Here is a 12,268-nt window from a genome sequence, read left to right on the forward strand (position 1 = left end):
ATGTGTTCTAATTTATTGTTATGCCTGAGAGTGCCTTAATCGGAGTGAATTCATGTATGACCGGAGAGAGAGTCCAGCTGAGGTCACATAGGTATAGCATGAGGTAGTCTGCATAAAGGGACATTATTAAATTGCGGGAGGATAATGTGATCCTTCTGATTCATGTAGGGTAGGACCACCCTCTTCCATTAGTTGCATGATTGTATATGTCCCTCTGATTCTGGCACACCAGGGCTCAGCATGTGTTTCACTTGGATATCCGCCTCTTCTTTAATCTTGTTTAAATTGGCCTGAATATTTGCCAGTATAGCCATTGAGAGGTCGACTTGGTACTGCTGTTCCAGATTTTTGAGCTTGTGCTCCAGTGTGTCAAGATGTAAGGAAAAAGGAAATCAAAAAGGAAACTTACCTGCAGTTGAGACTCCTTCCTCCTTGCTGTCTAATGTGCTCCCCTATCTATGGAGAAACAGACAGATCATCAGACAATGGGTGGAGATAAGAGAAACGGAGAAGGAGACAGCATACCCGTGGAAACATTGGAACTAATGAAGTACAACATTCAACAGGAAGTGGGCAGAAAGGAGGGGGGCAAAAAAGCAGTCATAGCTGACAAGGGGCAGAGAAGGAGGCAGGAATGGCTGGATAAAGGAGAGCAGAAACGAGTTGAGCCTGAGAGAAAGTGAAAGGAAGGAAAAAACACTCCACATTGTTTTTACTTGGCAACCCTCCCCTGGGGACGGGGGATACAGGAACAAAGGAAAATTAGCTTGTAATCTTGGTTTACTGGGGCACATTGACATCCGCTCTCACAGGACCTTCCGAGTGCATAAATACACATGGGTGAAGGGCTCTAAGGGTTATGAAAGAGTGAAAACCACTCATGCAATACAAGATAAACATCTAGGTAAAAGACAGAGGATTCATATTCCTAACATATTCTTATACGTTAATGATTAGTTTAACATGGGAATGATCTGAGTGTGTGCTTGGAAGGTGCTCTATATGTGTCGTCCAACCACAGATATCTTTGAGCCCAATGAGAAGTCCAGGAACCATGGGCAGTTGACATGTGTACCCTCCCTTGTACCTGGATATCTATGTCTCCGTATGTCAATAAGGTCCTGCATTTCTAGGAGAAAGGAGAGCCTTGGCTGCATCATTGTGCATGCGGATCACTGGGTGATTTAAAGTCTCAAATCCCCCTCACCAACACACACAGCACTGTGCCGGGCGCTAGAGTCCCGCATCGCCTCCGATGTTGTGTGTATCAGGGCAATATTTGTTAATGACTGTAATGTACTGTCCAGCTATGCAGGCCTGTGTAAGATTGTACCAACCCTGCGGATCATTTTTCTCATACGTAAGTGCAAAAGGCAGTCTATTTTGGACCAAGATGGCGATCCTTCTTGTAAATGAGGATTAATTGGCTATGGGCTAGCGATCTATGACAGCACCATCTCGCTGTGAATGTGGAAGATTTTTGTTTGCCTATGTATCTCTTGTAAGAGTGGTGTGTTTATCTTGTGGCTGTCTAAGTTTGCAGGTATTTGCCTGGCCTTAAGGGGATTGTTTAGGCCACGGACATTCCAAATTAGCAAGTTAATGGGTGCAGCAACCTCATTTGTGTATGCTTGTCACCTATTTGATAGCTGATAAGTGATGAGTACTACTGATGATAGTATCAGGAGTTCAGTACACATAATTGTATTGTTCTTCGTGTAACATGCAATTACATGTGTCCACCCTCCCCCAACCCACAACAGCCACCCCAACCTGCCAGTGAGGTCAACTCCCCTCCCCCCCCACCAGATATTTCAAAAAAATTAGAATAATATAGCATAGTATGGCTTGTCATATCCATATTCTTCTGTTATATAGGGTTTGCCCTCTGAATAAGTCCACAGTGTGGGCGTTCAGCACCTCTTCTACACAGAGGTGCTTGCTGGGCATATAGTTTAAAGACCCTGGGTGACATGTCCATGCAGGAATGGGATGTAACAACAGAAGGCTCAGTCTGGCTCTCGTGGTTCTGGTTTACTTATTTGTGACAAGGATTAATGGCCAGGTACTGGTGCCTAATACAAAATGCACCTGCAGCGCGAAGTAGCCACCAGACACAGCAGCCTACACTATGAGGCCCGCCAGGGCCGAGGCTGTCTGCAACAATAGTGCCTCAAACAACGCACTGGGTGTAAAGGCATTTTGGTGAGCTGTTCATTTCAGATAGGTTAGTCAGTCCCTGACTTTCCACGTCACTGAAGCTGGCCTCTGAGGAGCCCAGTTGCCAAAAAAGCTTCCATACTGTCCAACACCACCTTCTTCAAAATGTGAGGCAACCTGTGTATCAGCGAATATGTAGGTTTTTTTCCAGTATATGATTTTGAGTCCTGTTTGGTACATCATCAAATATATAGAATGCCCACCTGTTGCAGCTTGTGTTAATGAGGTAGATAATTACGTCTGGACTCCTGAACCTCCTGACTGAAGTCAGGATATATGGACAGAGTGGTTCTCATGTGTAACAGGGATTGCTTTTCTCGGGCAATGTGCAGGGCTGTATCTCTGTCTTGGGAGTGAAACATGCGGGGTATGATGGGTCTAGGTAGTGCCCCAGGTGCAGGCTTTAGTGACAAAGAGTGATGAGCTTGCTCTGCAAATAGTGAGGAGAAGGCTTTGGATCCGAAGATGTGTTTAAGAAGGTTCTCCACGTAGTCTGCAATATTCCCTGAATTTGTGGTTTCTGTGAGTTCTTCTCGAAGCAGGTTGTTTTGCCTGGATCTAGCCTCTAAATCTTCATTTTTAGCTTTATTTGCATTTAGAAATTTGCATGTCAAGTAGCTTCTCATTGGTGCCCACTTTGTCTTCTTAGATTTTGGATATTCTCTTATCTACCTTGGCTTTCCGCTTGTCTTGCTTTGTAAGCATGGCCGTCATACTTCCACTCTCAAAGTTAAGTTTGCTGTCTGTGCAAGTTATGTTATGCTACACATGCTATCCTAAAAAGGGTATGTCAGGTTGTTAAGTCTCTGGGAACCCCCTCTGTCTGGTCAGTGGAAAGCTCCCTGGCAGCCTTCCTTGAGTCGAAGCACAGTTTGTTTATTGTTGCATTTCCCCCTTGTATTCGTTTCACAAAGGAAATGAACAAGAAGCATACCTGCAGGAGGTTCTATTGAGTGTCCTCCCCTTTCAAAGAGTCCATCGGCCGTGCAACAGAGGATCTCAATCTGCGATATGGCCCTTTTCAGGACCAGTTAAAGCTTTTCTTCCAGTCCGTGGAGGTCATCAGGTTTAGCTTTAGTGTGTGATTTCCTGCGTCTGTTCTGGATTGCAGGCCCGGCATCCCCACGCCTCATTAGCCCCTCATTCACAGCTGTGCTTGCACTCCCAGAGGCACCCCACAGCAGCCTCAGCCATTCACGGGACTCACTTTTGTTGGTATCTCAGGCAGGCCTCAAATTGAAATTGCATTTATATAGCGTTACTACCCCTGATGAGGCGCTGAAGGGCTTTTTGACGAGAAGCATGCAACTCCGGAACCCAAGAGGAATTAGTGATGGATTAGCATAGGGAAATATGAGTACAGTTTTAGTATTAGTAGTTAATTTTAGCGGAGGATATGTGAGTTTGTTAGTTGGACATAGGGTGATGGGAAGACAGAGTAGAGCTTACAAGAGAGTAAAATGTATATTATTTTTTATTTATTTATTTTAATTTAAATATTTATATTTTGAATTTTATTGATAGATTTAATTGTATTTATTTTTATTTATTTTCTCTAGTACAGTAGGACTAGATGAATAATTTTTTTTTAAAGATATTTTATTGTCATTTTATTTTCATACATTAATAATATAATTTTAACTTGTACAGTAGTCCGCATTAATTATTACCAACAGTTGTTGTAACGTTCCAATCTGTGGATAGTGCCTGCACGAGCGTATTCGTGGTCTATGTAGCTTCTCAGTAGATATTCTTAAGAACTATTTACATGATGGTGGTTACTTGAGGTGAATGTTCCTAGTAGGGTGGGTTAAGGACTAGTCAGCTGGGACTGGAGTTCTCCTGTTAAGTTTAATCTCAACTGTCTACTCAGGGGTTATTTGGTCATGTGTGTGGGTGCCCGGTCTGGCTCCTGATCAGACTTATGTAGTGTCGCTTACTCCCATGTGGCTGCTGCCCTCCTCGGCTATCTTACGCACTGTGCTAGGTCCAACGATCTTCCCCTTCAGATCGTAGTGCGTGTTTATGTGTTCTGGTCTACCTAATTATTCCTGGCCAGATGGTGTCTCAGCAAATCTCCTTGCGTTTCCCCGTTGCTATCTCGAGATTCCCATCCTCTTAATATTTCTTCCCATAAGGGGGCAATGGGTTTCTGGCGCAGTCCCCTCAATTCTTCGCGCTCCAAGACCTGAAGTTCTGCTCTGGCCCATTTCGTGACTTCATGTCGCCAGATTTCCAGTGGGGGGGAGCTAGAAGCCTTCCAGTTTCGTGTTATTTGTCTCCTATAGAGTGCCAGGTCCAGAAATCGGGTAGCTACTGCACCCAGCGCCAGTCCTGAGTGCAGTCCCAGCAGGCACAGCGATGGGGTCTGCGCCAGTTTGACAGCCAGTGATTTCTCAAGTTCGCCCAGTATCTCCTCCCAGGACCGCCGGATGCCCGGGTAGTGCCATAGCATATGGTCCAAGTCTGCATCCAGTTCGTTGCATCTGGGGCATGCTCTGGGGTCTCCCCCATAGATGATGGTTAGTCTATGCGGCGTGAGATATGTTCTGTGCAAATAATTAAATTGTATATATCTTAAACATGTGTTCCTAGTTACTGTCCTAGGGTATGCCATTGCTTTCTTCCACTCAGCCTCTGTCAGAGTATTACCCAGTGCCCTTTCCCATCTCTCACGAAGGGCTTGGAGGGGGGTCAGAGTGCACTCATCTTGGTCCCTGTACAGTTTAGCGACCAGGTGGGTATCCTCGCCAATGGTCAGGAGGATATGCATGATATTGTGTGTCTCTGGTTCTGCATTAATCGTTCCCCAATTTATTTCAATACGGTGAGTCAGGTGTTGGTAGGTTAAGAACTGCCCAGTCGGTATTTTATTCCTTTCGACCAGATCCGTGAATGATCTCAGTACTCCTCCCTGAAAGAAGTCTCCGAGAGTTCCAACCCCTTTACTCACCCATATCCCTAGGCCACTGCAAGTCCTCGATCCGTCTAATGGGTCAAGCACCAGCCACTGTAATGGAAGGGCCGGGGAATATGGTGTCTCTATTCCCATTCTACGTGAGCATCGCTTCCAGCATTGTAATGCAGTTTTCAGTAATGTACTCTCCACTTTGCACTTCACTGTTCGGGCGAGCATGAGCGCCAGCATCCAATTTCCGCCATTCCCCTCACCAGCAATGAGCTCCTCCGTGCATCCTCTCCCTGCAAGCCATCCGGCCACCCACTGCAACTGACAGGCCAAGTAATAGGATTCGAAATCTGGCACCCTGAGGCCCCCCACGATCACCGGCCTGCAGAGGACAAGAGAGCAAGGCGCGTCTGCGGCCTCCATCCCATATAAGCTCTCTGAGTAGGGTGTTTAACTCGTGGAACCAAGTTGAGGGAATCACTACTGGCAGGTTAGTAAACAAATACAGGAGGCGTGGGAGCATTATCATTTTTGATAGGGATGTCCTAGCTGATATGGTCAGTTTCAGGGATCTCCAAAATCCCACTGAAGAGCGGAGCGCTCGGAGTGCCTTACCTATATTACCCCCGTGTAAGTCTCTTAGGTCGTGGAACACCTGGATGCCCAGATATTTAAAGGTGTGTGGGGCCCACACAACGTCCGGAGGGCATGTCGATGGGCGCGCTCCGCCCGATTCCAGTGGGAAGACAAAGGTCTTACTTCTATTTAATCGGAGCCCCGAAAGGGCTCCGAAATTGTCTAACGCCTCTAATGCCCAGGGCAGGCCTGTCTCACCCTCCCTCAAGTATATTAGGACGTTGTCTGCGTAGAGTGAGATGATATTTTCAGTTTGTCCTAGCACTATCCCTCTGCCCAAGCCAGCGGAACGGAACTGGGCGGACAGGGGCTCAATAGCCAGGGCAAACAATAGAGGGGACAGAGGACATCCCTGTCTAGTGCCCCTGTAAACTGGATATGCCTCCGAGACCGACTTTCCGGTCTTCACTCTCGCAAGGGGGGATGCATATAATAGTTACACCCAGCGCACCCAGTTTGTTCCCAGCCCCATTCGGATCATCACGGTCCGTAGAAAATCCCATCTTAGGGAGTCAAATGCCTTCTCGAAGTCTATTGCCAGCAGGGTTGCCCCTGGGGACTTCTCAGTGTGTGGCATGTGTAAAATGAAGAACAGGCGCCTCAGATTTAAGGATGTGTTCCGTGCTGGGATAAATCCATTTTGATCTTGGTGTATCAGGTTAGGGATATGTTGACGGATCAGATTGGCCATAATCTTACTGAGGATTTTGAAGTCACAATTTAGCATTGACAATGGGCGGAAGTCGGTCACCGAGAGCTCACCTGTGTCTCGCTTAGGCAGGGGGATTACCAGTGCCTCCCTCATAGAGCTGGGGAGCATACCCTGTTGGAATGCCTCTGTGAATGCTTCTACCAGTCTGGGAGCTAGCAGTGAATAGTACTTTTTATAGAAGTCCATTGGCAGCCCATCAGTACCTGGGGTTTTCCCAGCTGCTAACTGTGATATGGCTTCTTGTACTTCTTCCAGGGACACCGGTCCCCCCAGGACATCCCTATCGCTATCTGTCAGTGTGGATGATGGTAACGGGTGTATGTATGCCCGGACCTGCTCTAGTTCGATTGGATCTGGCTCCCTGTATAGAAAGGTATAGTACTCTATAAGGTATGAGGTATAAGCCTCATTGACTTCTCTAGGTGAGGGGTGAATCCTCCCCTTCATCTCACGCACATTTACTATAGGTGCCCCTTCACTTCCCGGTCTCACCAGCCAGGCCAGCATTCTCCCAGATCTACCCTCTTCTGTTTGCACTGTGGCCCAATATCTTTGTGCGCTATGTAATCTTAGCTGTTCTTCAATTCGGGAATACGAGGACCTTGCTTCTTTTAATCTGTCACCTTCTATTTCTGTACCATTACTGTTCCTTTCCACTTCATGGATGGTCTTTTCTAGCTTAACCAGCTCCCTCTCTAGTGTGCGCTGGATTCCAGCCATCTGGCTCATGCATTGGCCTCTCACTGCCACCTTAAGGGTTTCCCATTCTATGCCTCTAGAAGTTGCTGATCTAGCATTAAGGGTGACATGACCTGCGATATGGGAGCGGAGTGATTCTGTATGCCTGGTCCTCCAGGGCAGACAGACGTAATCTCCACAATGGAATGGGGGGCCTATCCTCAGTTTCCTTCCATACAAGTAATAAGGGGTTATGATCGGACAGGGTGCGTCCTAGGTATTCCGTGTGAGTTACATTTTGTGTAGCCTGTGCAGAGCATAGGATCCTGTCTATCCTAGTGTGTAGGCAGTGTAAGCTAGAGTAGTATGAATAGTCCCTGTCTGTCGGGTGTTGGGCGCGCCAAGCGTCTGTCAGTCCCCAACTCAGCATCCAATCTCTGGAATGGCTGACTATTTTATGTGTTATCACCCCCTTAAGTGGCAGGGTGGAGCAGTCCATGTCCACGTCCACCACACTGTTGAAATCTCCTCCGATTAATAATTCCTCCCCATTTCTACGTGTAAGATGTCTAGACAATTGCTGTAAAATGGGGATTTGGTCCTGATTAGGGGCGTAAATGCTGCATAGGGTAGTTGGTACACCGTGTAGGAGGACACCCACCATCACAAACCTGCCTTCGTGTTCAATATTGGTGAACGTAACCTCAAAAGGAACCACCGCTCTTATCCACACTAGTGCTCCCCTGGCATAGGCTATTTAGTAGCGAAGATCTGACCCCTCCATCTGCGCCTCAATTTATCTATCTCAGTAGCTGTAAGATGGGTTTCTTGCAGCAGGCCGACATGTACCCCCCTCCGTTTCAAGTACGAGAGCACACGATGTCTCTTAGAGGGCGAGCCCAGTCCCCTGACGTTCCAGGTCAAGAATGAATAACTAGCCATGTCGGTGTGTGGTGAGCCGCATCGTTCCCCCCTTCCTTCCCGTGCCTTAGTTCCTCACCCACCTCGTTAAGCTTAATGTGAGTAAATCGTAACCCCAGTGACACCATCAATAAACTAAATTGCAAACACCAACGCCCCAACCCCAGGGCACCTCTCAAACTATAGGTTGCCCAGTTAACATTGTAACAGTGCAGTAATAATAACAAGTCAGTTTGAGTTCTCGCCATTCTGATTGAATGGCCGAGAAACCGGTTGAGGGGGTGGCTGTGAGGTCGTCGAGGCCTCTTCAACAAAGCATTGTTATCCTCCAGTGCCAGTCGGGAGGACACTTATGCCAGTTCATCTGATGTTTGGGGAGTCACTCTAGGGGCGTCGCCGGGATAGCTGGAGCCTCCTTCTGAAGAGACCGACGCCACGTCCGACTCTTTTGCACTATTGACCTGCGAGGGCGCACTCCCGCACACGAGGCCACCGCATCCAGGGCCTCCATCTTCGCTGACTCTCTCTGGGCCCTGGTTGGCCCCACGGGCAGTCGATCTCTATTGCGCTGTCTCTTCTTTCCTCTGTGGGCGGCTCGTCCGGGCTGTTCGCGACGGCCCGCCGTCAGGCCCCTCGACTCCAACCCTCCCCATGCTTCCTCTGGCGATTGTAGAAACACCGTTTTGCCATCCAGGACCACTCGTAGTTTGGCCGGGAAGAGGAGTGAGTACTGGATCCCCTCCTCGCGGAGGGCTTTTTTCACGGTTAAGAACGAGGCATGTTTCAACTGGACTTCCAAGGTGAAGTCCGGGAATAGCGTCACCGCGCTATTTTCAACTTCAAAGGGCCCAGCTTCTCTGGCTCTACGGAGCAGACAGTCTCTGTCTCTATAATGCATTAACTTCGCTACCACCACCCGTGGTGGCCTCCCCGGCGCCAGAGGTCTCGAGGGGACTCGGTGTGCTCTCTTCAGGGAGAAAAAGGCCATAAGGTGGTCCGGCGCCACAACTGTGCGTAGCCATCCTTCGAGGAATTCCACCATGTCAGAACCCTCCACTTCCTCCAGAAGGCCCACCACCACAATGTTGTTCCTGCCTTCTGCATCTTCCACGCGGCGTTCGAGGCGGTGTACACGGTCTGTCAGCTGTAGAACTGACGCTGCAAGGTTTTCGTGTTTCGGAGTGAGCTCTGATATTGTTGCCTCTGTAGCTTTCACTCTGCCTACCAGTTTGGTGTGGTCTGCCCTCAGCAACCCCAGCTCCACTGCCACTTGGTTAATGTCTTGTCGTAAAGTTATTTTTGTGTCTTCAGTGGCCCCCCATGATCTTCTCTAGGGTTGCCTGAACCGTTGGTTGCACGAATTCCCCCATGGTCTCTTTATGTTGTGTACTTATAGGATTACGATGCAATGTCTTGCTTCTGGTCTTACCCTTGGAAGACATTCGGGACTCGTGTTACTGTGGGCTAGATGTCGAACAGGGCGGTGACCCACTCACCGACTGGGGATGGGTGTATTCATTCTCCCGTCTGACCCAGTTTATCTGATCTGCGGTCCTCCGGACCAGTTGCCAGAATGTGCAAGCCTGGTTCCAATCAGATTGTCCCGGACTCGGAGAGGTGGATCCTCACGGCCAAGGCCACCAGGGCCTTCCAGCGGCGGTTCAGCTTCTGTGCTCGTTCGTGGTGCCCTTCATCACGCCTCCTCTTCCTGCGGCCCTCATATTGGACCCTGCCGGGACCTTCCCGGCAAGCTTCCCTCCGCCAGACTCGGCAGCCGGATCGTTGCTTCCCTGGGAGCAACCAGAGGAGTTCCACGTCTCATCCGCAGCACGCAGCCTCAGCCTCACCCAGAGTCACTCACTGGCGCCCGGCTCTCCTCACCTCTGCCCAACGCTACTCGTGCTTCGTAACTCCGGTCCGGCCCAGCCGGGGCCTTCCCAGCAGGCTTCCCTCTGCCGGTCTCGGCAGCTGGGTCGTCGCTCCCCCGGGAGCAACCAGGGGAGTTCCGCGTCTCAGCCGCAGCAAGCAGCACGTAGCCTCAGCCTCACCCGGAGTCACTCACTGGCGCCTGGCTCTCCTCACCTCTGCCCAACGCTGCTCGTGCTTCATAACTCCGGTCCCGCCCAGCCGGGGCCTTCCCGGCAGGCTTCCCTCCTCCGGTCTCGGCAGCCGGGTCGTCGCTCCCCCGGGAGCAACCAGGGGAGTTCCACGTCTCAGCCGCAGCAAGCAGCACGTAACCTCAGCCTCACCCGGAGTCACTCACTGGCGCCCGGCTCTCCTCACCTCTACCCAACGCTACTCGCGCTTCGTAACTCCGGACCGGCCTAGTCCGGGTCCACACACGCGCCGGGTCCCGGTCGCCTGGATTAGTCTCTGCAGCTCTTCCTCTCGGTCCGGTGGTCTCGACGGCCAACCCGGCTCTGCAACTTCAAGATCATATCCCCGGCTCCCGGGAGGATGCTGATTTTTATTGGACCCCACCGGCGCCCTCCCGGTGGGCTTCCCTCCGCCGGTCTCGGCAGCCGGGTCGTCGCCCCCTTCGGGAGCAGCCCGGGGAGTTCCACGTCTCAGCCGCAGCAAGCAGCACGTAGCCTCAGCCTCACCCAGAGTCACCCACCGGCGTCCGGCTCTCCTCACCTCTGCCCAACGCTGTACACGCTTCGTAACTCTGGCCCGCCCTAGCACGGAACCACACTCATGCCGGGTCCCGGTCTCCTGGGTTCGTCTCTGCAGCTCTTCCTCTCGATCCGGTGGTCTCAACGGCCAAACCGGCTCCGCATCTTCAGGATCGCACCCCTGGCACCTGGGAGGATGTTCATTTTCACAGGATTAATTAAGGCCTCGACGGAGCTCTGAAACTAAGTGTCCGCCGTGTTGGCCCGATCAGCCACACCCCCCCACTAGATGAATAAATAGATATGTAAATGAATAGTAAAGGAATATATGTGCAAGGATTATAATGGGTATACTATGAGAAGTAAAGTTGTATAAACACAGACTTTCAAGATTTGTAATATTTGATGTTAATGAGTGTACGTCTATAACCTTAATTTATCTTTCCTCAATTTTTCAATAGCAAAATGCTTGCTGTTAAATCTTTAAGATAACATTTGCTCATTGTGATAATAAAAATTAAGTATCTAATACAATGACTATCTAGGAGCTATGGAATGACCTATGAACATGATAAGCATAGAATAAAAACCACATATGTATGCATATAAACACAAATATATATACACACACATATATATATATATCTGTTCGATGGCATGTGTAGCTGCAGATACACATGCTGTGCATATCCCGCCATCTAGTGTTGGGCTCGGAGTGTTACAAGTTGTTTTTCTTCGAAGAAGTCTTTTCGAGTCACGAGATCGAGGGACTCCTCCCATTTCGGCTCCATTGCGCATGGGCGTCGACTACGTCTTAGATTGTTTTCTTTCCGCCATCGGGTTCGGATGTGTTCCTCTTCGCTCCGTGTTTCGGTTTGGAAAGTTAGTTAAATCTCTGAAAATTCGACGGTATTGTTTGCGTTCGGTATCGGGTTAGTCAACGCAGATCGACACCGAATTAAAGAAGAGCTCCGGTAGCCCTTCGGGGCTTCTACCCCCCCAGCGGGGCCTGGTCGGCCCGACCGCGTGTGTCTTCAAGGCTCATGGAACGGACCCCATTCCGCTTCTGCCCCGAATGCCATAACAAGTATCCATACACAGATCAACATCTGGTCTGTAATTTGTGTTTGTCCCCCGAACACAAAGAGGATACTTGCGAGGCCTGTCGGGCATTTCGGTTGAGGAAAACGCTACGGGACCGGAGAGCTCGAAGGCTTCAAATGGCGTTGGCACCGCCAGGACACCACGACGTCATGGAAGAAGAAACTTTCTCCATTGCTGACTCGGACGAGCCCGAAACAGAGCAGACGACAAAAACCGTGAGTATACCAGCCCCGGCCAAAACTCACACCAAAATCATGAAGGCCCAGGGGACGCCACCGCCGGCAGGCCATGGCTTAACCCGTAAAATCGGTGACTGTCCATCGGCACCGAAAAAGGGCACACACGTGTCGAAGTCATCTGACTCCGGTCGAGATACCGGCACAGAACATACTCGACACCGAGACACTGGTTCCGACCAAACTCGACATCGAGATACCGGCACCGAGATAAGTCGGCACCAAGAGATCGGGACAC

General features: G+C 49.8%; 1 protein-coding gene across 3 annotated transcripts in view; it reads left to right on the forward strand.

Moving 5' to 3' along the window:
- URB2 (URB2 ribosome biogenesis homolog) overlaps nucleotides 1-12,268 on the forward strand; it is a 524,601-nt gene that overhangs the window by 353,486 nt on the left and 158,847 nt on the right. The window lies entirely within an intron of this gene.

This window comes from Pleurodeles waltl, chromosome 5 (genome assembly GCF_031143425.1).
Source record: "Pleurodeles waltl isolate 20211129_DDA chromosome 5, aPleWal1.hap1.20221129, whole genome shotgun sequence".
Classification (NCBI taxonomy): Eukaryota; Metazoa; Chordata; class Amphibia; order Caudata; family Salamandridae; genus Pleurodeles; species Pleurodeles waltl.